This window comes from Ovis aries, chromosome 14 (genome assembly GCF_016772045.2).
Source record: "Ovis aries strain OAR_USU_Benz2616 breed Rambouillet chromosome 14, ARS-UI_Ramb_v3.0, whole genome shotgun sequence".
NCBI classification, from domain to species: domain Eukaryota; kingdom Metazoa; phylum Chordata; class Mammalia; order Artiodactyla; family Bovidae; genus Ovis; species Ovis aries.
Genome location: NC_056067.1, coordinates 12,005,983 through 12,031,905, shown reverse-complemented (window position 1 = coordinate 12,031,905; position 25,923 = coordinate 12,005,983). Strand labels below are relative to the sequence as shown.

General features: G+C 51.9%; 1 long non-coding RNA gene across 1 annotated transcript; it reads left to right on the top strand.

Moving 5' to 3' along the window:
- The first annotated feature begins 14,646 nt into the window (after positions 1–14,646).
- On the top strand, positions 14,647–25,037 carry LOC121816470 (uncharacterized). The gene is made up of 3 exons (XR_006056076.2): positions 14,647–18,016; positions 18,600–18,806; positions 23,718–25,037. It is a non-coding gene; the product is annotated as an uncharacterized LOC121816470 (long non-coding RNA).
- The last annotated feature ends 886 nt before the right edge of the window (positions 25,038–25,923 follow it).

Here is a 25,923-nt window from a genome sequence, read left to right as displayed (position 1 = left end):
CATTTCCTTTAGGATTGACTGGTTTGATCTCCTTGCTGTCCAAGGGACTCTCAAGAGTCTTCTCCAGCACCACAGTTCAAAAGCATCAGTTCTTCAGTGCTCAGCCTTCTTTATGATCCAGCTCTCACATCCATACACGACCACTGGAAAAACCATAGCTTTGATATATGCTTTGACACTGTATGGCCAGACCCTCAGTCTCTGGCACGTAATTCAGTAGTGGTATCAGCTCCGTGGGGATTTGTTAAAAGCAAGGGTGTTGAGCACCATCTGGCCCTTCCTCAGTCATCAACAGAGATTAGTGTTGACAATATTGTTCCTAGAACAGAGGGCTCCCAAACTTTTAAATCTCAGGACTGCTTTACATTATTAAAACTTGTTGAAAATCCCAAAGAGCCTTCCTTTTGTGGCTCATATCTACTGGTATTTATAGAATTTGATAGTAAATTGATAACATTTAAAAATATTTTATCCATTAAGTCTTATAAATGAGAATAATCCATTGCATGTTAACACAAATAATATGTTTTAGAAAAAAAAATCATGTTTTGCAAAATAGTAGTGAGAAGATTCATTGTTTTACATTTTTGCAAACCTGTTTGAGGTCTGGCTTAATAGGAAACAGCTGGGTTCTCTTATCTGCCTCTGCCTTCAATCTAGTGCATGTGAAAAAAGCCTGGCCACACAAAATTATGCATTTGGAAATTCAGAGGTAACTTAATAGTCTTTTTGGATAATTGTGGGCATTATTCTTTAATACTACACCAGAACTCAACGAGAGGGAGTTCCTTAAAGATTAGCTGCAATGTGGAATCTAAAACCAAATCAGTGAACTTTTTGTACCTACTGTATTCAATTTCATTGATCTGTCCTGAAAGTTGAACGGGTCTTCTACCCATGCACCATCCTGTAACATTCCAGACCATCTTGACCACCTGGAAAGACATCAGGGTCTAAGACCACAGTGTATAATTGCTGGGCTGGGTTAAAAGCTCTGGAATGGGGTTTACCTCTGTCTTCTTGGGCTCCATGCGTGTGTCCTGAAGAAAGGAAGTGGGGGAGGGAGAGAAGGAAGGAGGGAGGGAGGGATGGGTGAGGAGGGAGGGAGGGAGGGATGGGTGAGGAGGGAGGGAGGGATGGGTGAGGATGGAGGGAGGGATGGGTGAGGAGGGAGGGTGTTAGTGATACAATAGTCGGGACTCCGATTGGACTCTCAGAGCAGCCCTGAGACCTCAGACACCCTCCCATCTGAGGGGAGCCCACCAAATGAGCTCTGCTGTCTGCAGACATCCACACCGGCAGGAGTAGCCCAGGCCTTCGGTCGCTTTTCCTGGATGCCTCGTGCCTCTGGTGTGAGATCTCCAGAGGATTCCCAAACTGTACAGACTACATGTTGTCCTCAGCTTGAATCTCGATGTTAGCATTCCTGTGGTCTGATGATCGACCCGTGTCCATCACAGCCCCACCAGGAAAGCAGCCTCTCCCAGAGGTAACTGAAGAAGGTGTGTATGGGGGGGTGATATTTACAGAGGAAGAGTGGGGGTCCAGGACCAACAAGGATGGGGAAGCAGCCCTCCTCTGCTGGCAGTCTCCCCCACCCTGCCTCTGACCCCCCATGTACACCCAGGCCATGCTCTGTTGGCCTCTCCTGCACCATGACTCACCACCATCAGTCCCTTATGGACTGAGCACTGTGTCAGGTGAGCCTCCTGTATGTCACAGGGAACCAGAAGTCAGAGAGGCAGGGCACCGGCCTTAGGGTATAAGGGCACAGCGGTGCACAGCAGAGGCTACTTGCCAAAGCCTGGTCCAGTGTGAGGAGGCCAGAGGACACTGCACTGAGCCCACAGAGCCCAAGACTCAGGCTCCAACCTTGGGCAATGTTGCCCACCTTCTTGGGCTGCTTCTTGTCTGTGAAGCCGAGAGCCTGTCTGGGTGATGATGCTAAGGCTTCTCCCAGCTCTAGCCACACCCAGGCCTGGCAAGGGTTGTGGACCCTGTGCCTTTGTCTTCTAGATCTGAATGAGCCCCCAGAAACACATTGGTGTGCTAAGGTTTGGTGGACCAACAGCCCACTTCTCCATGGCCCCATGTGCTTGTGGGCTCAGCAGATGTAAAATCCAACATTGTGCTCAGCAGACTTCCCGCATCTGGATTTCTGCCGCCCACAGGGGGACCACTTGCCAAACACATGTTTACAGAGTACAGCCTACTTCATGGTGACTCGTGGAGCTGACAAAACCCAACTTTGCCCTGGCCCCATGCATCCTACCCACATGTGCTTTCTGGCTGGGGAGAGATGCAAGACCACGCTGGGTGGAGGGGTCCTTGGCCCCATGTACCACATGGGCTGTGCTGATGCCAGGCAATGGCACAGGACACACAGGCCAGGCTTCACTCAAAGTGTAGACATGGTTGAACTCATAACGGAAAGTCACTCATTTCTAGCGTCAGGCCAACGGGTGCTGTTAGGAGGAGTGTTTACAAGTGTGTGCCTGTATTGCTGCTCAGTTTTCTGGGTGACACTCAAGAGAATTGGAGACAGCCACGCTGGGTGACTAATGAGTTCAGGAAAGCTTCAGAGAGACTGGAGTAATGACGGAAGTAAACACTGCTGCAAAGCTTCTCCATACAAGGGATTAAAATGCTGACTTCTCTAAAATGCAAGTTTTTAAAAAATGGTTTATTTTCCTAATATCGTGGTAAAATAGACCTGACGTAAAGCTTACTGGTTTAACTGTTTTAAGTGTACAGTTCTGTGGCACTAAGCACATTCACGCTGTTTCGTCACTGTCACCACCCAGAACTACTCTGGAGCTGTTTCATCTTCCTAACTAAGCACCGACCCACCCCGTCCCTCAGTCCCTGGCCTGCTCTCTGTCTCTGTGAATTGGACTGCTCTTGTACTTCATAGATCTGGACGCCTACAGTACTTGTCTTTTTGTAGTCAAACATGTCTTGACATGTTTGACTTCACTTACTGTCTTCAAGGCTTATCCATGTCGTACATGTCAGTATGACATGATTCCTTTTTAAGGCTGAATACTATTCGGCTGTGTGGATGGGTCACATTTTGTTTAATCAGTCAGACACTGATGGACACTTGGGTTGCTTCCACCTCTTGGCTGTTATGAGTAGTGCTGCTGTGGCCATCCTTGCTATAATGGTGGTGGTTTAGTTGCTAAGTCATGTCTGACTCTTGCAACCCCATAGACTGTGGCCTGCCAGGGCCCTCTGTCCATGGGATTCTCCAGGCAAGAACTCCAGGGGATCTTCCCAACCCAGGGATCAAACCTGGGTCTCCTGCATTGCAGGCAGATTCTTTACCAACTGAGCTACAAGGGAAACCCATCCTTGCTGTAAACAACCTTTAAAATAGGTGTCTCTAGGCTGGCTGAATAATTTACCAATTATTTACTAAATTGCTTGGCACAACTGACCTCAACCTGAAAGGAGGGATCAAGGTATAATGGAAAATTCATGGGCTTTGAAGCCAAAATATACTGAATTTAAGTGCCTGCAGCTTTGGGCAATTTAATCCTCCCAAGCCTCACTTTGTCCATCTGTAAAATGGGACTTGTGGTAAACACCACTGGTTGTCCAGCATCCACACTATCTTCCTGGCTCCTGAAAAAGTCTTGAATATTTTCAACATTTTACTCCTCCCAGGTGATCAGCACATACTGAGAACTCCTGCATCTCAGGGAGGTGCAGGATTAGATAGGTGGGCACTGCAAGCCCCTCCCCCTGGCCAGTGATTGATTTGAGACCCAAGCTTCTGGCAATCAGCTCCTGGCAGTCCCCTGGCAACTGTTGCTAGGATTGAGGCGGGCTCCTACCAGAGTGGTCCAGTCAGGCAGGGGGAGGACTGACCGCAGGAAGAGGTGGCGCTGCCTCCCCCAGGAGCCAGCAGGGAAGCTGGCTGTCCCAGTCACCACTGACAACCATCCTGCCTCCACCAGGAGCCAGCATGAGGACAGAGCCCAGGCCAGGGGAAGGCAGAGAGGTGGAACTAGGTCCATACTCCCCTCCCTAGCACATGTGCACAGACACATGTGCACAGGCTCTCACATATGGCACGTTCAGTGTGTCCGTGGACTCAGGACGTTAGAACACCCTCCTTTAAATGACAAGGCAGTCTTGCTGAAAGTGGACAGGTGATGGGTGAGGCTCCAGAGGACTGAACTGACCTGCCCAGAGTCAACCAGGAGGGCTGTATGAATTCAAGACCACCACCCAAATACCCTAACTCAGGGCTTCCGTATTATTCTCTGTTCACACATGTGTACACACGCTTCCCACAAAACACACACACACACAATTAGTTTCATAAGTTGTCACTAAACCAAAGCAGCCCTCAGTGATAGTTCATGGCCCTGAAACATGCGGCCTGCTGGCTACTCATTGCAGTGTCATTTGAAACAGAGATTTCTTACAGAAAGAAAAGCTCGTGCAAAACCGTTCCTGTCTTCAGCATGACTACTGGTTCTGACGTAAGACATCATTAGCAGCAAGCGAAAATGAAAAATGATGCAGGCGGGGGTAGTGGGGACAGAGAGGCAGAGGAGGGCCGGAGCCGGCTGGAGATGGCACATGTCTTTTGCAGCCTGTAGCTCCATCACTTTCAGCAAAGCAGGAGCCTTCTTGTAACAACTAGAGAGTCTGAATAAGATCTGTAGATTGGCTGAGAGTTGCGTCAACTTTAGTTCCTAGTTTTGATCATTGTACTGTGGTTATAGAAGAGGATCCCTCGTTTTTAGGAAACGTATGTGATAGTATTTGGTGGAAAGGCAAGTCTTATCCACAGCTTCCTCTCTGTGTGTGTGAGAGAGAGAGAGGACACAGCAAATAAGGTGAATATTCACATTTGTAGAATCTCAGGCAAGGGTGTCTTGAGAATTCTGTGCTCTTCTTCCATTTGTTAAAAATCATGTCAAGGAAAAAAAAAAGAGGCTCTGTGGTCTCCGAAGGACCCCTATGGAGAAAGCAGACAACTGATTCAAGAGCAGGGATGGGGGAGAGGCTTGCTGGAGGCTGTGGGGGGACAAGCCACCGCTGCAGCCTGAAGTCCTGGAGAGGCGGCAGCCGGACGCTGGCCCCGTGACCAGGTTCTCCCGGGCCTGCTGGAAGTGTCGTGGTTGGAATCATCAAAGCCACCTCTCCCACCTCTGCGGCATCAGCAACAGCTCGGGAACAGCCCCCAGCCCCCACACGTGGTGATGGATTGGCAAGCGTCTAAGTGCGGAGTGTTTTTTGTGCTGACGACGTGACACACACGGAGATGGATGGTGCACACTCGCGAGCACGCTGATCCCAGTGCTTCATGGATTCTACACAGTCGTCACGGGTGAAACACTTCCGAGACTGGCTGCCCCACCCCGTGTTTTTTTTAACATGAAGCACATTATATGATACAGCTGCAGCAACCCCTACCCCTGCCCTGTTCAGTTCAGTTCAGTCGCTCAGTCTTGTGTGAATCTTTGCTACCCCACAGACTGCAGCATGCCAGGCTTCCCTGTCCATCACCAACTCCCAGAGCTCACTCAGACTCGTGTCCATTGTGTCAGCGATGCCATCCAACCATCTCATCCTCTGTCGTCCCCTTCTCCCCAGCACTGTACACGACGTCATCTCCCCGCCTCCTCACTGGACTCGGAGCTTCTCGCTTGCTGGCCGTGGGCCGGGTGGGCCTACAGGGATAGCGAACGTGCGCGCCAGATGCGGCGTTCGTTTCCTGATACTCAGTGGATTTTATGCATCTGCCCAGAGTTGTGAATGGGCGAAATGACATATAGATAGTCAGCAAGTAAATTTCATCTCACTCGTCAGTGCTGATGGACAGGAAGTGGATGCAGGTAGGTTGTGTGGAGAGAAACATGGGGCCGGCCCTGGCATCTGCAGGAAGAATGAGGTGGTGCACCATCCACCCTGGGGTCCAGAGAGGCCAACAGCCATGGTTTCCTACTATGCACCTGATACCTGCAGCAGAGGGACCTCCCACCGGCTTGCTCCTACCCTCCCCATCCCCGGCCCAGCCTCCCTGGGGTAGCTGAGCCTCTCTGAGAGCAGTCTGCATCCAAGTCACCGGGTCACCGGGCGTGTGGCTGACATGCAGGTGCAGGGGCAGTGTGTGGGTGGGGCTGAGATCCTGGGTTTCCAACCAGCCCCCAGGTGGTGTCTGGGGACCACGTTGGGTAGAGAGGATCTACAGTAAATGGAGAGACCCTGCCTGACTCAGAGCCCATCACCTTCTAATGATGAAAGTGGCACCATCGCCCCCTTGCTACTGAGAGCTGGGGCAATGCAGGGCCCCATCACCTCCTCCATCGGCCTGCCTGGGAAAACCCCCTCCTGGGTGATGCTGCTGGGTCTTGCCTAACCCCCTGCAGCCCGCATTGAGGTGCTGGACGCCTCCACGCAGCCCTCCCCTCCTTTCTGTCTTTTCCTCCCTCTTACCCTGGGCACTGGTCTAGTGGTCTGTGTCAGTGGCCCCTGCCCTCTGGCTTCTGGCTGGGGTCGGCCAGTGAAAGCGACAGCTGGAGCCTGGAGGGGGAGTCAGTGAGACCTCTTCTCCTGGGTGATGCGCTCGTCTTCTGGAGCGTGTCCATGGTATGTGGAGAGCAGAGCACCAGTCTGCAGGAGGGCCCCAGGAGGAAGAGCGGAGGGCTGTCCTAACTCTGTGTTAGTTGAGCTTACTTGCTCATATGATATTTTACTTGCTGTTTCCATTAAACCTGTCACCTTCTAACTCAAGTCCCTCCTTCATGAAGCCCTCCTGGATTACTTGAACCTTCAATAATATCCTTCTTTCAACTCATTCAGCAAATAGCATAGCCCCTGATTTTGAGCCGTCTTCTCTCTTGTTGTCCAGTTGCTCCTAAGGTCTAGTCTCCACAACTGGACAAGAGACTTAAGTTCACGTCCGGGCTTGGACATGTCCCGTCTCCACAGCAACTGGCACGCGCCGGGGTCTTACTGCTGACCTCAGCAAGACCTCTCCTCTGACAGCTAACACATCTGGAACTCAAAGAATGCAAATAAATACTTTGAGAAAAATGCATTTTTATGTGTGTTTTCCGTTTTCATAGTAAATGAATTTCAGGGGAAATATCTAAAAACAATAAAACCTTTTTTAAAAATCAACTTTAAAAAATCACTTTATAGGGATATAATTTGCCTAACACACCAGTTCACCCACTTCAAGTGTGAATTTCAGTGGTGTTTGGTGTCTTCACAGAGTTGAGCAATCGTCAGCACAGTTGATTTTAGAACATGTCTTATTGGCTCAAAAGGAAGCCCCCCTCCTCTTTCACAGCCCCTCCCTTTATCCTGCTCTCTGGCTCTGAGTATAGATTTAAAACACAGAGACCGAGAGAGGATCACACGTGTAAACGTCTCTATATACGTTTCTGTCTGTGTTGCCTGTAACTCTGATCGCCTCTTTTGCTGTCTGTGTTTTAGGAGAACTGGATTCAGACGACGTGAAAATTAACCTGGTCTTGCTGTGTTCCAGGTCACCTGCCTCCTTGCACACCTGAGTTCAGGAGCCGTGTCCCTCCGCTAGAGGGCGGGCATTGTAGACGCCCGCTGCGCCACCTGGGCTGTGTCGCCTGTGTTCCAGCCTCAGCCCTGGAGAAGGCAAGAGCTGGTGCCTGCCGGTCTCAAGCACTCTGCCCGCCGTGTTGTAGCCATAAGCGAGCCCGGAAGGGAGTTTTTACTCAAGAGCCAATTGCTGGCTGGATCGATGCAGAAGGCAAGGTATGGACACAAAGAGATACTTTGTGCTGGTGACGATGCTGGCAATAGCAATACCGTCCTTTCTGGGACGTTCGCAGTGCGCCGGGCACAGTGCTAAGAACATTACACGGCTATCTTATTCAGTCCTCCCAACAGCCTTCTGAGATAGACCCATTGTTCTGCCCAATTTGCTGGTAAGGAAGCTTAGAGAAAGAGCTTTCAAGGCTCACCCAGAGGACCTTTCCTGACCTTAAGGTGGGTGGAGACATCCATTTGGTGAGAGGGAGGGGCTGGTCTCAACTGGATGACCTTCCAAAGGCTGCAGAGTGCAAGAATTCTGATTTATACAAAACCTGAATTGTAGACCATCCCTTCAGTAAAAGCACTGGACCCTTTTAAACCAAACCCATGGGAGAAGTGGGCTGGGGAGCTATTGTTGTTCAGTTCCTGGTTGTGTCTGATTCTTTGCGACCTCATGGATGGTAGCCCACCTTGCTCCTCTGTCCATGGGTTTCCTAGGCAAGAATACTGGAGTGGGATGCCATTTCCTTCTCCAAGCAGAAAGAGCCTATTTTCTATGTAAGTCATAAGCATATGACAGTGTGTGTCTAAATGAGAACTCTGCACCTCCTCTCCTGGTCCACCTAGATGGATCTGACTCCAGCCACGGCCAAGTCCTTAAGGTCTTATGTTCCAACAGGATGGTGTCCACCCAGGGTTCCCCCCTGTCTCCGGGTGTCGTGCCCCCTACTTCAGCGTAGGACCCAGGAAGCAGCCAGCAGCCCTCCACTTCCGGCCCAGGCCCCTTCTCCATGGAGTTTATGTTATTAATTTTAGAGATGTTGATATGGTTAGTGGCAACATCCCATGTGGCCTAGAACAACCTCTGTTCCAGGCTCCCAAGGACCAGGAGGTAGGACTCCAGAGGCAGAGATGAGGGGGAGAGGGACCCCTTCTCACTGTTAAATGGGGTGCACCTCACTCCCACAGCAGTGATGCCAGCTGACTGCTGAGCTTCTGCTGGAGCTGGGGCCTTGCAGCCTACACAAACCCCCGTGAGCTCTGTGAGCTGACCTCCAGAGTGGGCTTTCTCACCCCACCCCCCATTTCTTCATAGAACCTCTGTCCTTTACGATGTCCCTCCCCTGAGATGTCCCAACCATCTCCGAGTATGTGGCCACTTCTGGAGTCCAGGGGCATCCCAGATGGCACAGCCAACTGTGGCCCACCTTCATGCCACCTTCCAGTGCTAGGCAGGGCGAGGGAATGTGGCAAGTGCTCAGTTGTGTCCAGCTCTTTGTGACCCCGTGGACTGTAGCTCACCAAGCTCCTCTGTGCGTGGGATTTCCCAGGCAAGAATACTAGAGTGGGTTGCTATTTCCTTCTCCAAGGGATCTTCACAACCCAGGGATCAAACCCAAGCCTCTTATGTCTCTTGATAGATGGATTCTTTATCACTGTACCACCTAGGAAACCCTAGGTGACATACTTTATCTTCAGGGGGAAAAAAAGCCCTGAAAGGAGGGCTTCCCTGTTGGCGCGGACAGTGAAGAATTCAGTTGCAGTGCAGGAGACATGGGTTCAACTGGGAAGATCCTCTGGAGAAGGAAATGGCAACCCACTGTGGTATTCTTGCCTGGAGAATTACATGGATAGAGGAGTCCAGCAGGCTACAGTCCATGAGGTCACAAAGAGTCAGATGCAACTGAACGGCTGACACTTTCCCTTTTTTTTTTCCACAGCAGATGAGTGCTGCCAATAACTTATAAGCTAGGGATAAACAGAAGAGGAAAAAATCATGATCGAAGAGGACCTCTTGGGAATGTAAAATGGGGCCACCTTTGGAAAATAGCCCAGCAGTTCCTCACACTGTGAAACCTGGAGTGACCACAGGCCCCAGCCGCTCCAGCCTGGGGGTTCCTCTATCTGGTCTGGCCCCTAGGCACTGGCATGTTCCAGCCCTGCTCAGCAATCATTCTGTCCACAACATTCTAATCAGCACTGAATTATCCCACTGGACACAGAACACAAGTGTCCTCCTGGCTTCAGGACCTGTCACTGTCCACTGGAAGGTCATCCGTCCCCCCAAGTCAAGGGACCCTGGCCAGGGCCGCAGCCCATCCTCCTGGGGGCTGGAGGGTGCCAGCGTCCTCAGCCCTGGGGTCTTTCCCTCCCCCTGTGGCTGCTGGGCCAGCCACAAATGCCAAGAGCTAACAACCACAATGGATGCAAGAAGGCTCCCACCTCAGTGACCTGGCGTGTGTGTGTGTGTGTGTGTGTGTGTGTGTGAATGGGCAGGTATGTATATGTGTGTGTGAGAAATGGGCAGGTGTGCGTGTTTGTGAAATGGGCAGGGGTGTGTGCAATGAGCAGGTGTGTATGTGTATGAATGGGCAGGTATGTGTGTGTGAAATGGGAAAGTGTGTGTATTAAATGGTCACGGAAGGGTGAAATGGGCAGGTGTGTGTATGAAATGGGCAGGTATGTGTGTGTGTGAACAGGCAGGTGTGTGTGTGTGTGTGTGTGTGTGAGAAACAGGAAGGTGTGTGTATGTGTGTGAAATGGGCAGGAGTGTGTGTATATGTGTGAAATGGGCAGGGGTGAGTGTGTGTGAATGGGCAGGGGTGAGTGTGGGTGTGTGTGTGTAAGAAATGGGCAGGGGTGTTGCTGCAGAGATGAAATCTGACCTACGTGTGCTCCACAGCAGCCCCTCTCCCACGTTCCCTCACCCATGGATGCCAGGGCCATGCAGCCTGACCGCCCATCGCAGACCACCAGCAAACGGGCTGAGTGAAGGACGTCATTATCACAGTGAGAGGCTAGCTGACGGGCACCCCACGACCCCTGAGCCCCGTCTCCACGGTGGGAACCCTGCCAGGTGACACGGCAGGAGCACAGGAGGCACCCTGGGGCCCCGGACTCGGAAGCACCCAGACAGGCAGGGAGCAGGGTCCAGTTACCCCAGTAAAAGCAGCTGGGGAGAATCCGCTGGTGTCAGGAATCCCTGGGCCTCAGACACAACCCCATGGCTGTGGGCCACTGACCATGCACATAACCTCTCTCAGCTTCAGGTGTCCCAGCTGCAAACGGGATTTCTGCTGCTTACTTTAAAGAGCTGTTGTGAGTGTTGGACGAGCAAATGCCTGGTTAGCAAATCAATGTAGGAATGATGCTGGTCACACCTGTGTGTGCTGCACGCCAGGCTCCATGTTGGGAGATCACACACCCTTGAGCACACAGACACACACACTCTGGATGTTCGTTAAGCTCCTGATCTGTGCATGGGGTCCCCCTGATGATACAGAAGTGTCACCTGCCCTCATGTAGGTGAGAGCCAACTGCAAGAGACAGGAAACAGGCAAACAAGTGAAGTGAACAGTAAAGAGGTGAGCAGTGTGTTTGCTGCAGTGGCAAGCACGGCAGAGAAGAATAACCACCACAAATCCGGATAAGGAGATGTCGGGCGAGCCATTTGAGGAGGCTCTGTTTTTAGACTTAGGGGGTCGGGGAAGGCCTCCCTCCAGAAGTAGGTGCTGCCCAGGCCCAGACCTGACCAGCAGGGGCTCTGGAGGCAGGGCCTCCCGTGAGCACCAGCCCCCACTTCCCAGCTCCGATGCAGGTGCTGGGCCTGGAGACCTGCCTGGCACCCTCTGGCCCTGGGGACAGGGCGGCAGGACCAGGACCTGCTGTGCTTTCTCCCAGGTGATAGTGGGCAGGGGCATAGGGGGCGGGGAAATGAAATAAAGCTTCACAGCCTGGCTGTGCTGCATCGAGGCCTTCGTGGCCCAGGGCTGGGGCTGAGAGAGGATGCTCTCAGCATCCCGTCATCTCATGAAATCAAATCCCCAGGCGCAGTGGGGGTGCTAGGCATCCAGAGAGCTGTGCTTCCCCACTGGCGGTGAATAGCCTGTCTTGTTTCCCTTCAAAAATATTTTTTAAAATGTCTCGACAGAAGCACCTCTCTCTTCTGGGATTTCCAAAGTTAGCAAAAACTGAGCTCCAAGCAGCAGAAAGCTAAATTGGTGTGTAGCTTGTGTTTTCCATTTCCTTGGCTCCCATCTTCCTGGCCCGCTGGAAGGTCAGGGAGGCAGCTGACGTGCTGGGGCGGGCGCTTCCCCGAGCAGGGCAGCTCCTGCTGCTCTGGCCTCCATCTCCTGGGAAGTGCGTCCCCACCGCTCCCCAGCCCACCTCGCACAGGAAGAGCTCTTGTGGGCCCGGCCACTTCCACTCCCTTTGCTCTCCAGCCATCTTTCGGGATCCCCCCTGCTGTGGCAGGTTGTCAATAGTGCACTTTGGGGAGGTTTTCTCCCAGGAGCCGAGCCTGCCAAGGACCCTGGGTGAGCCGGGCGTTCCGAGGTGACGGCTCAGGGCCAGGTCGTCAGCTGTTTCCACGTGTGAGGAGTCTGGCAGCCCAGCGCGGGGCCCAGAGTTCTGCCACCTTCCTCCTTTGGCCTTTGATACTGACCTTATCAGGGAAGGGGTGAGGAGGGGGCGGCCAGGGAGGGGTTTGTCTTCCTCTGTCCACCCCCCAGACGGTGAAGAGCAGGAAACAGGAATCCAGAGCAGATATCAAAGGCCACGAGGTTCTCAACATCAGTAGAGAAGCAAGGCCCAAACTGGCCCTCCAGCGTGCCCCCCGGGTCAACCTGGCAGAAAGGAGGCAGTGGACGGCATCTCAGGAGAAGGGCTGCCGGGGGGAGCAGCCGAGCCAGAGCAGGCGCTCACACCCTTTCTCGTCAAGGCTGCTTGCTCCCACCTGATTCCCCAGCATTCTCCCCCAGACGACCCCTGACCTTCCATCCTGACCGCATCGCAACTCCGTGCTGGTCTGCCCGGGCCCTGCCCTCGTGCCAGAACCCCCTTGTCCAGCCCCCTTCTGGTCCTCCTTGAGCCTCTGTGGGGACCTCACCACCCCTCCCCAATTCCATCCCCTGTTTTCCCTCCCAGCACTTACTCCACAGGGCTAGTTCACACCCCATTGTAATCACCCATTTCTCTGTCTCTCGCACCGCTCTGTGGGCCCAGAAACTACGAGATGTCCCTTCCTCACTGCGGCCCTCAATGAGGCGCTCGGGACGTCTCTCCCTTACATAAGGGGTGAAAATACTCCCCAGGAGCAGACTTCTTGTGTCTCATTGGCCATAACTGGGTCAAATGGCTACCTTAACATGGAAAGGGTGGGCAGAAGGAAGGAGAAATGGGAGGTGGGGGTAAGAAGAACTGATGAAAGCGTGGAAGGAAGGGAGGATAAAACGATGGATGGGCAAGCGGAAGGATGGGAGGATGGAGGATGGATGGATGGAGGATGGATGGATGGAGGATGGGAGGATGGGAGGATGGAGGATGGAGGATGGAGGATGGAGGATGGAGGATGGGAGGATGGAGGGTGGGAAGATGGAGGATGGATGGATGGAGGATGGGAGGATGGGAGGATGGAGGATGGATGGATGGAGGATGGGAGGATGGATGGATGGAGGATGGGAGGATGGATGGATGGAGGATGGGAGGATGGAGGATGGGAGGATGGGAGAATGGAGGATGGAGGATGGGAGGATGGAGGATGGGAAGATGGAGGATGGATGGATGGAGGATGGATGGATGGAGGATGGGAGGATGGGAGGATGGAGGATGGATGGATGGAGGATGGGAGGATGGAGGATGGGAGGATGGGAGAATGGAGGATGGAGGATGGAGGATGGGAAGATGGGAGGATGGGTGGATGGGAGGATGGAGGATGGAGAATGGAGGATGGAGAATGGAGGATGGGAGGATGGAGGGTGGGAAGATGGAGGATGGATGGATGGAGGATGGGAGGATGGAGGGTGGGAAGATGGAGGATGGATGGATGGAGGATGGGAGGATGGAGGATGGAGGATGGGAGGATGGAGGATGGGAGGATGGGAGAATGGAGGATGGAGGATGGGAGGATGGAGGATGGGAAGATGGAGGATGGATGGATGGAGGATGGATGGATGGAGGATGGGAGGATGGGAGGATGGGAGGATGGAGGATGGAGAATGGAGGATGGGAGGATGGAGGATGGGAAGATGGAGGATGGATGGATGGAGGATGGATGGATGGAGGATGGAGGATGGGAGGATGGGGAGGATGGGGAGGATGGAGGATGGAGGATGGAGGATGGGAGGATGGAGGGTGGGAAGATGGAGGATGGATGGATGGAGGATGGGAGGATGGGAGGATGGAGGATGGAGGATGGAGGATGGAGGATGGAGGATGGAGGATGGAGGATGGAGGATGGGAGGATGGAGGATGGAGGATGGAGGATGGGAGGATGGAGGATGGGAGGATGGAGGATGGAGGATGGAGGATGGAGGATGGGAGGATGGAGGATGGGAGGATGGGAGGATGGAGGATGGATGGATGGAGGATGGGAGGATGGGAGGATGGGAGGATGGAGGATGGGAGGATGGAGGATGGATGGATGGAGGATGGGAGGATGGGAGGATGGGAGGATGGGAGGATGGATGGATGGAGGATGGGAGGATGGAGGATGGAGGATGGAGGATGGGAGGATGGAGGATGGATGGATGGAGGATGGATGGATGGAGGATGGGAGGATGGAGGATGGGAGGATGGGAGGATGGATGGATGGAGGATGGATGGAGGATGGGAGGATGGGAGGATGGATGGATGGAGGATGGAGGATGGGAGGATGGAGGATGGAGGATGGAGGATGGAGGATGGATGGATGGAGGATGGAGGATGGATGGATGGGAGGATGGGAGGATGGAGGATGGAGGATGGATGGATGGAGGATGGGAGGATGGGAGGATGGAGGATGGATGGATGGAGGATGGGAGGATGGAGGATGGAGGATGGAGGATGGAGGATGGATGGATGGAGGATGGATGGATGGAGGATGGAGGATGGAGGATGGATGGATGGAGGATGGGAGGATGGAGGATGGAGGATGGAGGATGGGAGGATGGAGGATGGATGGATGGAAGATGGATGGATGGGTGGGTTTTTTCCTACTTGCTCTTCATGCATGCTTCCTTGTGGTTATATTTGTAAGTTTTATGGGATTTGTGACTGAAAAAAATAGCAAATGGGAAACCTGGATTCCACCTCTGGTCTTGACCTGATAAAACACTGTCAGAAAAGCAGAAAATCTGCCTCAGACCAGCCCTGCCTTTCCAGTTCCCTGGAAGACCCTGAGGTCCAGCCAGTCTCCCACCTAGAAGCCTCTCATAGCAGGTGGTTCGAGTCGTCTAAGCAAAATCAGACATTCCCCCTTGCGTGCTGGCAAGCCCACCTCCCACAGTGGAGGCTATTATGCCAGGTGCTCTTTTCCAGGCTCTCCTGCAGTTAGGGAGGGTCTTTTGACCCAGTTCCCACCAAGAAGACATGAGAGAGAGTCTGCCTCCTGGGAAATGCAAGAAGAGCCCCACTTCCCCAAATCTGCTTAGGATGCCGTCATGAGACAGGAGGTGATGCCTGCGTCTGGGGCTGCCGTCTTGTAGCCCAAAGACGCAACGCCAACAGGCTGAGGACGGCCACGCCTGGGCCTTGATAACATCAGCAAGCCGCTGAACCAACCTGGAGCTCGCCGTGTGCTTCTCTAGACAGGGGTAATTACCCAGCTTGTTTATATGGCTGTTAGTCAGATTCCTGGTCACCTGCAGCCCAGACATCACGCTGAACCTCCCCGTGGATATGGCAGTGACGCTGGCAGTCACGGAAAGAGACTTGGAAATCAGGATGGCTGGTGGCGGGAGGTGAGCTTCATGAAGCTGGGTCAATAAGAAATACCGATTTTCTATGGCTAATTAAAGGTTGTTTGCTTTCTTCCTGGCCTTCTGAAATTTTACAGGACCCAGATCAAGGGTCCTCAGTGTGTTTCATTCGGCTGTGGGTTAAGAGTAAGAGGATAGCGAAGTAAAGTATGAGATTAAAAGACGTGGGACATGCAGGAGGCATGGATGGAATCATTTGCCCTTTCTGTTCCAGATAATTGGTCTGAAACCCACTATGTCAGCTCCCTGAAGATTGGTTGTATCTTTCATGACATTCATTTATTTAATGAGATGTTGAGCACACACACAAAGAACTATAAAATGTGGTCACAGGTGCTGGGGATACAGCAATGAGGAGAAAGACATGGACACTGTCTCTAGCAGTGACCCCCCAGGGACGCAGCTGAACAGCACACGACCAGTGAAACAGAACACGACCGGGAAAAAAAGCATCTTTAGAGAAGCCTGGCAGACACCACCTTAACCACAAGATCCTGTCCCTGCCATCACCAGTAATAAGACACGTGTACATCGTGTACCTGCCCCCCCTCTCGACAGGCTACTCTGAGAAGGATGGGACGTCACTTCCAGGGTTCACTTGCCAAGACTGCAGGGCAGGAAGCTAATTGTGAGCACACTTCAGAAGGACACAGGTAGAAGAGCGTTCGATGGAATACATGACCCATGCTCTTCAAAAATGCTGGGGAGCACTTGACTCTGGGGTGTTTGTCCTGCAGCTGAGGAAGCTCTAAGTGTTGACTGCCAGTCAAAACACAGTGGACAAGAAGTGACTGCTGGGTGCAGACTGGTGATTCAGGTGATGGGTGTCAATGGAGCTCATTACAGCAGCTGAAGATGGGAGGTCCATCTAAAGGTGGGAGAGGAAGGAAAGGGAACATTCCCAGGACCAACTTAGCTGAAGTTCCCTCCAAGCCACACTTCGTTGTCTTCCCATCCATTCGTCCACCTCTGAACTGAACCTATGTCGAGACCTGCACTGATCTAGGCGGTGGAGCCACATTAAGTTATCAGTTGGCTAGTGCTGTGTAACAATCCACCTGAACACTTATTTAGTTCACAATGCTGCGAGGAGGCTGGGTGGTTCCCCTGGCTTGGGATGGGCAGTTGATATCTGCTGGTTCTCTCCTGCTTTGTGGCCAGCTGGGAGCTAGATGAAGCAACAAGTCTTCATTCACATCTCGGCCTCCTGTGGCCCTCAGTCTCCAGTGGCTGGCCCAGGCTCGTTCACATGAGTTCTCAGCATCCCGAGAGCAGCCAGGGGTGGAGTCCCATGCCCAACCACTCCCAGAATGTCTGCTAATGTCCCTGTGGCCACAGTGTGTCACATGGCCAAGCCTAGGTTCCAGGGCAGAGAAACAAACTGCAGTCTCAGTGGGAGGGAAGAACAAGCGACCACTTCTCAGACGCAGTGGAAAGAACAGACACCAGGCACTCTGAGGTAGCCATGACCTTGACTGCAGGGACCATGGGAGATTTCAGAGAGGAGTTTGTGCTTGAGCCCCGGACCTGAAACATGAACTCAAGTTCATCTGGGAGAGTCAAGTTCAGGCATGTCGTTCATGCAGCAAGCACCAGGAAGGAAAAGAAACCAGGAGGTGGTCATCAACGAGCTGGGCTGTCAGGTGGCAGGGGTGTGGTGAAGGGAGGGGATCGGAAATAGCAAGAGGAGTCACAGAAGAAGAAGGAGGAGGAAAGCTGAAATGAATGGTAACGTGCTGCAAGCGGTGGGAGACAGAACTGCCCAGCTGGGTGAGCTTCCGCACGTTACTCAAACTTCCTGGGCTTCAGACTCTTCATCTGTGAGATGATGACAATGATAAGCATCTCACGGGGTTTTTGTTTTTTGGCTTTAAAAGAACCGATAGCATAAAAAACTGTTACAGTACAGTCAGTAAATTGTAGTGATTTACCCGGCAATCACCACGCGCCTGCTTTTTGAAGGCATGGTCTGATGTAATTTTCACAGCAGCATCACAGACAGACACAGATGAGTAACAAGACGCCCAAGGTCACGGAGGTTGGAGCGGGGTCTCACCTAGTCTGACTGGAATCAGCCCCATAATCTCGTGGGGGCTTTAGTCCCAGACTTGGCGGGAGTGACCTGCCATCGGGGAGCCTCCCCTCTGGAATTGGGTTGTTTCAGGTCCACTTTTTTTCCAGGATGCTCCTGTACATGAGGAGGGAGCATTTTAATCACAAATCTTTCCATGCATCTCCCAGGTCCCCAGATGTGCTGGAGGGATGGGAGCCCTTCTGCGCACATGTGAAAGGCTGTGTCGGGTTTTCCTATAAAACTGTTTTCTCTGCACTGGGGAGATGTGCCTTGACTTGACTATCTTTGGCAGGAGGCAGAACATTCTGGTAGCAGAGTAACCCAAAAGGCAATGTCTGCCTCAAGCCAAGGACGTTTGCAGCTGACTCTCCGAGGTCCTCGCGCATGGCAGACGTGCACGCGTGGCAGACACGGGCCGTATGACTGCAGGCAGCACCGCGCCTGCCTGGTAAGAAGGCGCATCCATCGAGCACAGGGGAACGGGGAGGAGCCAGCCACTCTGCTGGTCCCAGTCCAAGCTAGAATGGCATTCAGAGCAAAGAGAGTTTATTTAAAGAACCCAAAAGGTTAAACCACTCAGCGTTCTGCAGAGTTAAATCAGAGCCGTTTTTAAGCAGTCTAGGCAGGTTTGACCTGGGCCGTGCAGATCTCATAATTCATTCTACACTTGGGTGTCTCTTGATTCCAGAGCACACAGCGAAATGCTGAGCGGCGAGGGGAGACCATGAACCCGCAGCGCTGGGTCTGAGTGCAGCTCCCTGACCTCCCAGAACTTGGGAGCGGGTGGTCATTAACTGTCCTTCCCACACAGGTGGGGAAACTGAGGCACAGGAGGGGGAGCCAGTGGCCACTGGCCTCATAGTGGTAGGAGCAGAGGTGGGTTCTGGAGCCAGGCTGTGACCCCAGCAGCCGCCCGTTTTCCAACCAGCATTCACGATGGGTCTGCACCCACATCTCCAGCGCAGCTCACTCTTGCCCCATCCTCCCTCTGGACCTCCAACAGGCCTCCTTAAATGCCCCTGTTCCTGCAGACTCAGCGGATTTCAAACTGAGCCTGACCTGCACCGTGGAAGGACCACCCACTCGTTCCACTCAGAGGGCACTGAGATCAGACGGGTGACGGGCTTCATCCGAGACTCCAACCACTCCTAAGCTGTGTTCCTGGAATCCCTCGTGGAGCCTGCAACCCATCCCAATGCACAGCCACTTTCGAACCCCTGCTGATCGGAGTCACCAAGGTGAGGCACGCCCCTGCCCTGGGGACCCCTGCCTCTCCATCCCCACGTTTCCATGTTGGGATGTCCACTTGCTCCGCCAATCAGTTAAGCAGACCAGGCTGCACACGCTGGCCTTCTGCCATCCTGGGGGACCTCATCCGCTTGGCCGGCTGGGCATCCACGGACTGCACTGGCTAAGGGCCGGAGTTCTGCATTATCACGTGAGCAGCGGGGGTGTCCATCGGGGGCGTGGGGTCAGTGTCTGCAGCTGGCAGGCCACGTCCGGGAGGTGCAGGCCAGGCTTGCCAGCCACAAAGTGGGCTCAGACGCCTCCACAGTCCAGCTCTCTGCTCTTCTCTGCCCTAGAGAGAAGGTGATGTGATCACTGAGAGTCCCCTCCAGCCCCGGATGGCTCTGGCAGGAGAGACGACTCCAGCCATGACTTTGGTTTCCCTGCTTCTGCGAGAGGCCCCCTTCTCCTTCCACAAACTGTGACCCATACTCCCCGCCACAACAAATTATGTCACCTCTTCTCTCAGACAGAATGCAGAGGCTGTCCCACCCCCGCACACATCCTGATGAAGCACTCTAGGGAGCACTCATTAAGAGCCTCGTTCAGCCTCACACAGCTCCGTCCGCCTCTGCACCCTCACATCCAGCCCCCTGCCTGAGCCACGCCACCTCGCCCGGATGCCCCAGCGGCCACCTCCCAGCCCCACCCAGTCCACACCCACTGCACCACGTGAGACACTACCCTGAGCTGTGGAACCACCGCCTCTTCTTAGCCATCCCAGGGCTTCTCATGGTCCTCGAGCAGAGACCCAGACAAACCGGGCGACTGCAGGTCCTTCGAGGCTGCTAGAGCTCCCTTCCCCTCCCCTCCCCCTCTCTCCCTGTGCTCACGCTTCAGGGAGGGGGTGCGTGTCCCTCCCACACCCGGGTCCCCTCACCTCTGGCCCCTGCTGCCCCTTCTCCTGACACCGACCCCTGACAGAGGCCAGCAGAAGGCGCTCTTTTCTGCCCGCCCCTCCTTAAAGGAAGAGGCCACCGCGTTTGCAGAGAAGGCATCATCAGGTTTGATCACACAGGGGGCTCTCAGACACTTAGGGTTCTTTTTCTTCTTTGGATTCAAGCACCACAGACTTGGGGGAGTTGATTCTCCATCTTCATTTGTCTTCCTGGAACAAGAGTCAGATTCCGTGGGCACACTGTGCGCCTCCTGCCTGGGGCTGCCTGGGCTGCCATCAGGCCCTTGAGTTCCTGGCCAGGCCGTTCCTGCAGCATCTAGCTGGTTAGTCAGTTAACTGGGGCCCAGGGCTTTGACCGCTGCTGGGGACGAGGCGTGCCTTCCCATCTGAGCCCTCTCGACTTTCCTGGGATTTACCAGTTACCAGTCACCGTCCCCGGGGAGGTCCCGCCACCTTTTCACACGCCAGCCAGGTGGAATATGATAAGTGGCAATCACTGGCCCCAGCGTGTTGTCTGCAGGCCCGTCTCTGGGCCCCGCCCCGTGTCTGCTTTGAAGTGCGGCTGAGCCCCTGGTAGCTTTCAGATGACACTTGGGTTACACCTCTTCTGCATTCTTATCTCCATCAGCGCCTCTGAGTGGAGACGCGTTGACACGTTGACACGTTGGCAGCTCGGTGGCCTCTCTGCAGGAGCATGTCCCCTGGGTGACCTCTTGGCACCTGGGCCTCGATGGATGGGAGCTGGGAGGGGCCTCCCCTGTGCTGGGTGCCCCAGGCACAGCCCCCCACACCCCTGGTAGACTCTAGGGGCCCCTTTCATCACTGGTCCTGCGGGGGGAGGGTTCCCAATCTTCTCACTCTGGGGCCCCCAAGCAGTGAGGGAGGCGCCCCTCATGGGTGCTGCTGTTGTCAGATGTTGCCTTTAATTGTAGTAAACTGCACAGTCCGACTCTGTGACCCCATGGGCTGTAGCCCACCAGGCCCCTCTGTCCATGGGCTTCTCCAGGCAAGAATTCTAGAGTGGGGAGCCATTCCCTTCTCCAGGGCATCCTCCCAACCCAGGGATCAAACCTGCGTCTCCTGCATTACAGGCAGATTCTTTACCGTCTGTGCCACCAGGGAAGCCCAATTATGGTAAAGCAAACATCAAATTTATCGTTTAACCCTTTTTATGTGTACAGCTCAGTGTCGTTCACATTATTTTGCAACCTTCACCACCATCCATCTTAAGAAAATTTCCAACTTCCCAAAGAGAGTCTCTGTCCCCGTTACACACTAACTCCCTGTAAGCTCTTCCCTGGCCCCTAGTACCGCTGTTCGACCATCTGTCTTTATGAATCTAACTAGCCTAGCGCCTTGTGTCAGTGAAATCATGTGGTGTGTACCTTTCTGTGACGGGCTTATATCACTGAGCACAGTGTCCTCAGGTGTCAGTGCCCCATCCCTCATTTAGGCTGAGTAATATTCCACTCTGTGGATGGAGACCAGAGATGGTGTTTATCCACCATCTGTCAGTGGACACTTGGCTTATTTCCATCTTTTGGCTGTTGTGATAATGCCGCCATGAATGTGGGTACATAAGTATCTGAGTCCCTGCTTTCGTTCCTCTGGGTGTATCCAGAAGTGGAATTGCTGGATCATATGGTAATTTTGTTAATTCTTTGAGGAATCACCATGCTGCCTTCCACAGTGGCTGGCTGCACCCTCCCCACTGTGGTGCACAAGAGTCCCAGTTTGTCCACAAGCGCCCCTACCCACCCTTCCAGCCCAGTACCCGCTCACCCTTCCCATCAAACCTCCTCAGTCAATGGGACATTTCAAAATATCATGGGCAGAGACTGCTTTTAATGACATAGACAGTGCTGGTGATGGTAGGGGCCTGGGGAGGGGGCTTCTCTAACACAGGCAATGGAATTCTCAATTGTCTCCAACTTTCTCAAGGCTTCCCAGGTGGCTCAGTGGTAAAGAATCCACCTGCCATTCAGGAGACACAGGTCCTATCCTTGGGTTGGGAAGATCCTCTGGAGGAGGAAATGACAACCCATTCTGGTATTCTTGCCTGGAGAATCCCATGGACAGAGGAGCCAGGCAGGCTATAGTCCATGGGGTTGCAAAGAGTCCATCATGACTGAGCTACTGAACAGCAATAGCAACAGCCCACCTTTCTTGTAAGAACAATACGTGTCAGCATTTCAGATGTGCAGATCTTTGTAGGACAACATCGTAGGAATTTGTCCCAAGTAAGGATTCAGACTAGATTGAAAAGGTGTGGTGTGCAAAGGTGTCTTATCAAACACTGTCAATAACAGCAAAATTAAGTAAACAAACTAAATGTCTGTTTGTCCAGCAGCAGACACTTGGTTTTTTAAAACTGATGATCTATCCATGTGACATATGATGAAATATTATGCCATTAACTTTAGGTGTACTGACAAAGAAAATGAGCATAAAGTAATGTCCTGCTACAAAAGTACATGACAGTGTGACCCTGTGTTTGGATAAATATATATATATATATATTTATTTTATATATATACATGTATATTATATATATGTTATATATATATAATGCACAGATACCCATACATACAGAGACAAGGAAAACATGTATTTATGTATCTATATATATACTTCTGTCTTCTACCTCAAGATGTGTATATATATATATATATATATATATATATATATATGCTTTCTACTTCAAGCTATAACCACTGTCTTGGCAACGAATACCCACGCATCCCCTTCTGTGCAGCCCTGATCTAAACTGGAAAAACCCTGCCAACCATGAGGAATCCTTACTCAGTGGTGCCGTCAAAGTGGTCTTTCAATAGCACATTCACTCTGCACCAGAGAGTTCAGCCAGGAAAGGGAAGGGGGGAGGGAGAGAAGAAAAAGAAAACGCTGAGTGTTTGTGTCAGCATCTTGAAGCCTCTGAGCTCAGTGAGGCAGGTGTGCTGCGGGCTGCTTCAAGACCGCAGGGGTGAACGAGGCCCCAATTAAAATGTGCCAAATAGCCGGCACTCCCTCACATCTGGCTGCAGAAACCCAGAGGTCAGAGTGCTTAAGGATGCATAAAATGCGGATTTTTCCATAATTATTTAAATATGTGTTAATGAGTGCTGCGAACAGGGTCCGAGTATGTCCATTAAAGGATTACAGATAAAGGAAAATGGGGAAGCAATAGTTTCAACAGTGGGGAGCACGGTCAGGTAGGGATCAGAATCAGCTTTGGCTCCAGTCCTACAGCTTAGAGTAAGACCACGCAGCTTCACTGGGGCTCCGTTTTCTCATCTGAAAATTGACAGCACAGGCGAATAGATGGATGAATCCCCAGCTACAGAACCCCCCATCCTCAGACCTGTCAATCTCCTGAATTCAACGAAATTGGAGAATAAGAATTGTCCAGGGAAATGGAGCTTGCAAGAAGATTATGGAACTTTGTGTTTTCTTAGCAGTGTAAGCAGAGAAAAGGCCCTGTTTTTTTATCCAAAGGAGTTGAGAATACAAATAAGCCATTCAGAAAACTCGGAGAAAAATCTGATGGGGTGGGGGGCATCAAGCACTTGTGCCGTTAGCCAACCACCCCACCATGGTCTTGTCCCCTCTCCGCCCCGAGGGGACAGCCGTGAAAGCGTCAGCTTAGTCTAGAGTCCCTTTAAGGAGGGAGGCATTTACACCACTTGCCAGAGGGGTGGAGGAAACACAGCAATGACATTTCCATCATTTTTCTTCCCAGAGCGAGGAAGGAAAAAAAGAGAAAGAAAGAAAGGGCCCCAGTGCAAGACTGCTACATTCCATGCCGTTGACACCTAGCCTTTTATTGGAACCGCTACTTCCAAAATAAAGAAAGTAGTGATTTCTGGGTGTATTTTTGCCTACATTTTTGAGGATGTTTTGGGTCTTTCATCTCCTTTGAAGGCGTGTCACCTAATTACGCTGCTTTCATCCGTGTATTCCCCAGTCGGAACATGCCAGTCCCCTGCACGGCAATTGATCCTGACGGACGGGCTTCCACTCTCCAGCTGGTGCAGAGCCTGGGTATTTGTGAATACCTGAATAAACTCCTTTAATCCAAAAACAAACTCCTCCTGAAAGAAGCAGGCTGAAAAGGCCTTTCATGGAGTGTTTTTCAACTCACCGATTCATGGTTTCTTTGGATTTTGCCGTGCTTCCTGTACTAATGGTCTCTGAACGCCTTCCCGACTGCGGCTTACTGGCCCACTGAGGTCCCCGCCGAGGTCCCGGGAGTCACAGAGGAAGAAGGGAACAGCTAACTCAGGAGATGCTCACAGGAGCTGCCAGGACTGGATGGGTGCAAACTGAAAGGACATACATGTGGCTGAGAGTGCCGTGTTCTTTCTACAGCATTCTCAAAGACCTGCTTCTTCTGGTCATATTCAAAACGAAGTTACAGTCACACACAGCGCTCATGTGGGGTTAATCTGTATTAAAAGCAGACCACTCAAATCACCTTTGAAAGTTCATCAGTGCAGAGTTGGACACGGCTTACTGCACAATTGCACTCATTTCACACACTAGTAAAGTGACGCTCAAAATTCTCCAAGCCAGGCTTCAGCAATACATGAACTTCCAGATGTTCAAGCTGGTTTTAGAAAAGGCAGAGGAACCAGAGATCAAATTGCCAACATCCATTGATGATCGAAAAAGCAAAAGAGTTCCAGAAAAACATCTATTTCTACTTTATTGACTATGCCAAAGCCTTTGACTTTGTGGATCACAATAAACTGTGGGAAATTCTGAAAGAGATGGGAATACCAGACCACCTGACCTGCCTCTTGAGAAACCTATATGCAGGTCAGGAAGCAACAGTTAGAACTGGACATGGAACAACAGACTGGTTCCAAACAGGAAAAGGAGTACGTCAAGGCTGTATATTGTCACCCTGCTTATTTAACTTCTATGCAGAGTACATCATGAGAAACAGTGCTGCAGTCCATGGGGTTGCAAAGAGTCAGGCATAACTGAGCGACTGAACTGAACTAAACTAGAAACTGAACAGTGTTCCCCTGAATAAGTCTTGGCATATGTGCATGGCATGTGCAGCCCTCACCATAATCAAGGAATGTGCATCTCATCCCCTGAGTGCTCCCCATGTTCCCGTACAATCCCTCCCTCCTCCCACCCAGCAGCGCCCTTGGCCCCTGGCAGGGATCCATCTGCTTCCTGTCTCTGTTTCGTATATTTCATGTATATGGAAATTTCACGTATATGAATGTCGAATTTCACTTATACGGTCATAAACTTTGTACTGCTTCCTGTGTAGCTTCTTTCATTTGGCAGTTCTTTCAAGATTCATCTATGTTATAGCATGTTTCAATCATTTTTTAAAAGCTATCGAGGTACAGTTGCTATACAGCAGCACAGGTCAATAGTTTGTTTGTTTTATGACTAAAATTCCATTATATGGATATAGCACAGTTTTGTCCATCCATTCATGTGCTAATAGACATCTCAGTTGTTTCCTGTTTGAGGTTATTATAAACAAACCTGCTACCAACGTTTGCCTTCCATTTTTCTTGGGTAAATACCGAGGAATGGACTGGCCAGATCATAGGACAATTATATGTTTAACTCTTTAGGACATTGCCAAACTGTTTTCCAAAGTGCTTGTCCTGACTTTCAGTTTCAGCTCTGACGTGTAAAAAGCTTGGGATCACACTCTAACCACAAGAAAAGCGCTGAACAACCTGAAGACTGATTACTCTCCCTGGACACATCAGAGAACTGGAATCTAAGGGCAAACCATTGGAAGGTCACAAGTAAGATCTACTTCCTTGGAGCAGGAGCTGCTAGAGCCACAATCTGGAGCATTTTTCTTAAATGACGACTTGCTGGAGGCTGAGTGTAGGCTGACACGAGCGTGAGAAATGCCCAGGCCTGCAGGCTCAGGGCATGTCCACAGGCTCACAGCTCACTGGGTTTTGACAGAAAGTGGCTGAGAAAGACCCCTACACAGGTGTGGCTCATCGCTTAGGTGTGTGGCAGTACCGTGGTCTGTATGTGCACTTCCCAAATGACGACTGATGTGAAACATGTTTTCCTGTAGGTGCTTGCCATCCACGGAATCTTCTTGGGTGACGCTCCTGTCCCAGTCTTTGCCCCTGTTTCTATCAGGTTGTTCATTTTCTTATGATTGAGTGTTTTGT